We start from the raw sequence: 3601 nt of genomic DNA on the forward strand, positions 1-3601 counted from the left end.
GGGAGGAGGGGGTGGATTTACGAGAATGATTTGGAGTGGGGGAGGGGAAACATCACGCTATGAGGCTATCTTCCTCCCCTCTGCATCGTCGTCTTCTCTCTCTCTCTCTCTCTTTCTCTCTTTATCGCTACTCCCAAAATTATCTTGAACTCGCGCGGCACTGCGTGAAGGTAGCTGCCCTCTCTCGGGAGAAGCACCTACTACTTGCTATTCTCAAATCATTTTGAAGACCGCCAATGCCTCGTTGAAGTTACGATTGTTCCAGCGTTCGTTGGAACACACAACGATGGTAAAAACCTGTGCTGCCTTCCAGTGCTGAAATCAAAAGTGAACGTGAAATTGACGGTCAGCAAAGCTGTTGAGGTATGCAGGGTCAAGATATTACTGAGTTCAACGCGTATTTAACGTATAATTTTTCTTCCGCCCATATTCTTTCTTGGTTGGATAAATCCACGAAAAAAATAGAGCGATAGGAGCTTCACAAACATTTTGTCCTTCTCTGCTTCCTATTCCGTTTTACCAGCGCCCGCCTAACCATCGTAAAAAGGCAACGTTAGGAACTACGTGAACTATTGTCCGGACATGCATTCACACGACTAGTTATGCCAACTATCGTTAGGACGGTCGCTGGGACAACCGTAATACGAACGGGACACAAGCCAATTGAATATGAATTAAACTCCTCACGTGTCAGAGTCAATGAGGTGGTCCGAAAATCGATCCTAGGGGCTCTAGTCACTCGCTCATTATAATGGCCCTAGCATTGTTGGCTTGTGGAAGGAACTTCAGTGGGCGATAAGGCCATAGATAATTGAAGAACGCATTTTATAATTTTCTGTCGGGTACATATCTTAAATTTTTGATTAGCTCTTTAAGTCATTTATGCATCTGGTAAATATGTGGCATCTAGCAATGACTTTAAACCATAAGCTTTAGTAAAAGAAACTCTTCTCTTGAATACTTTAGTTTTTCATGGATATTAATGCCATTGATATCAATTAATGTTTTTCTCTCCTTGAAATTTTTCGGTGTCTGTTTAGGAGGATAATATATAATAATTTGCTTGTAATAGGAAGAAAAATACTGATAAGATACAATTTCGAGTGATTTTTTTAATGTGATGAGTGTAAATTTAGTGATACCTGATAAGGTTGATAAAACATAAATGAGGTGAATGGTGTTTAAGTATACCGAGAATAGCCACGGTGATAACTTTACGGAGTCACCCGCAATGCACAAATTGTGAATTGCACAAAAGATGCATAGGATTGCAGAAAAGATACACCGCCGGGACTGTGGCTTTATCATACTAAGAGAATAGTAGTATATAAAACCTTGAGAAAAATGTTGTAGAAGAAAATTAATCCCCAATTCCCTCAGGTTAGCCACCGCAATGCCACCCGAGCAATATACTCACACGATTTTCCTCCATTTGTTTAGGAATTAACCGCGGAATCGTGAGAGGCAAACCTTTACGGAGTTGCCTTCAAGTGCCCATGAAGTGCAAAAATGGAGGAAAATGGGAAAGATAAGTGGCCATACACAGTATCCGGATGGTCTTGCTTTACTCATAGGATAAGGGACTAGTTTCTCCCTTGAGGATTTTTCGCCCATCCTTTTCAATTTCCAAACAGGCACACTTGAACTTATGGGTCTGTTCCAATTACTAATATCAGCTCTAAGTTTTTTCAAAATCAGCGCAATTACGTAAGTTTCCGCTAAAGTTAGAATTTTCAAGGATAACAGAATATTTAAATAGAGTGTTATGTAATTAACATATTTTGGTATACAATTGAATGCCTTAGAAATATCCTTGTAAATAATAAATGTCGAACCAACGTTCAGGAAAATATACTGTTGGGTTTATTAATAATCAATAACTTCGTGGGATGCATAAAAAGCACGATGACATTTACATGTTTACACGTGAAAACGTATTTCAAGGAAGCAAGGCGACAGAGCCATTAGGAACGTGTTTATGATAGCGTACCCAAATTTTCCATTAATCAAACAATCGTCCATAAATTGCCCTCAAAGTTTTGAAACCGTGATCAGTGAGAGAGGAAATAAATTGGAAACAGGAAAATTCCGGCAACTATTGTTTTAATACTATATCATTTTAGATAATTACCTTTAAAATCATCATAATTTCAGTTTCAAAAACGCAAGTTTTCCGACTCTTGGCTATATCTTGTACTTACTGATTTCCTCCATCAGTTGAAAAATTGTTGATATGATCCCGCTGAAATTAAAGAAAGATTTACATAATTCCACGAAAATATTTTATCAAAATACAGCAGTCATACAGAATGAAGGGAAATATAATGTGTTGGATAAGTGCTGAATTAAATATAAATAATTTAGTGGGACGAATAACCTTGAATACGCCAGCAACACCGCGAGGACCTTGGTGACTTTCCTTCCGCCTACGATATTCGCCCTTTGCAGACGGGTGCTGGTCGATGAGTTTCCGAGGCCTATATGATTGCACTCTATTTTGTCAAGGAAGATATAGTTAGTTGGGTTTCCCACTTCCATTCCAACAGTGTTTTTCACGTGACACCATCACGTGGACTACCTTTCGTCTGGCTCCTTCCCTTCGACCTCTCTGGCATGCGCGGATCTACATGGAGTAATTAAGAATCAACTCCGCCAGTACAGCTCTTGGGGTCATAGGAACACGAAAGCCTTTTCACCGCGACAAGGTTGCTGCCATAAGGAAAGGGAGTATGCATAATGGAATAATTGTTAATCGAGATTGTTTGTGGAAGGAAAATAAAAGATCTAGCTAGGATATAACGAAGTTGTTCGCAAAATGTAGAAGAGTGAGAAAGATAGTGCTTTCCTAAAATTAATCCGTACATGGGGTACGCTACGAGACCTCCTGAGAATCATTTGGTATGTAAAGTAGTCTGAATGCGAAACTGAACAGCGACTTTAGACGAACAACTTTGAGCTTACAGAGATGAATGAAGAACTAGGCTGAGAGGCGTTAGATACTCCGAGAGTGGACGCTTTGATAAATAATAGCAGGTAAGTTTCAGGACTACACGGAGGATATTGGATTACCCCGCAATAAATATGAATGACCCACTAGCAAGCAACAGGCTTACTTGGAACTGTCTATTCCCCAAGCGCTTTAAGAACCACGTAGCAATGGAGTGGATTATTACGAGAGTGCTTCACTCTTATTTTACCTCATTTCGAATATTACCACGTCGTGGGAATTTCCGCCGCTGGTGGAATAAACGTGGCCGAAGAGAAAAAAATGGGTACAAATTGTAGGGGAAAATAATTCAGAAATACAATAACGATATTAATATCAGTTCCTCATTTGTTTTTATTTTATTCAACATAACTGGGCAGGCAGTAAATGATACAACAACACAATTCAAGAAAAGAAGTAAAAAGATTGAGTAGAAAGGTAATATCTTGATAAAATGAAATATAGGTTAAGCAAAGTATATAATTTAATTTTTTGAGTTTGGGAAAATGAAATTATTGTATACAATCAGCTTTTTCTTCATTTTCCATAAAAGTTTAAATGAGGTTTGGTAGGATTGCGTAAATTTTATCCACCACTAATTTATATTAAATTACC

The sequence above is a fragment of the Ischnura elegans genome, chromosome 5, assembly GCF_921293095.1.
Source record: "Ischnura elegans chromosome 5, ioIscEleg1.1, whole genome shotgun sequence".
In the NCBI taxonomy this organism is placed as follows: domain Eukaryota; kingdom Metazoa; phylum Arthropoda; class Insecta; order Odonata; family Coenagrionidae; genus Ischnura; species Ischnura elegans.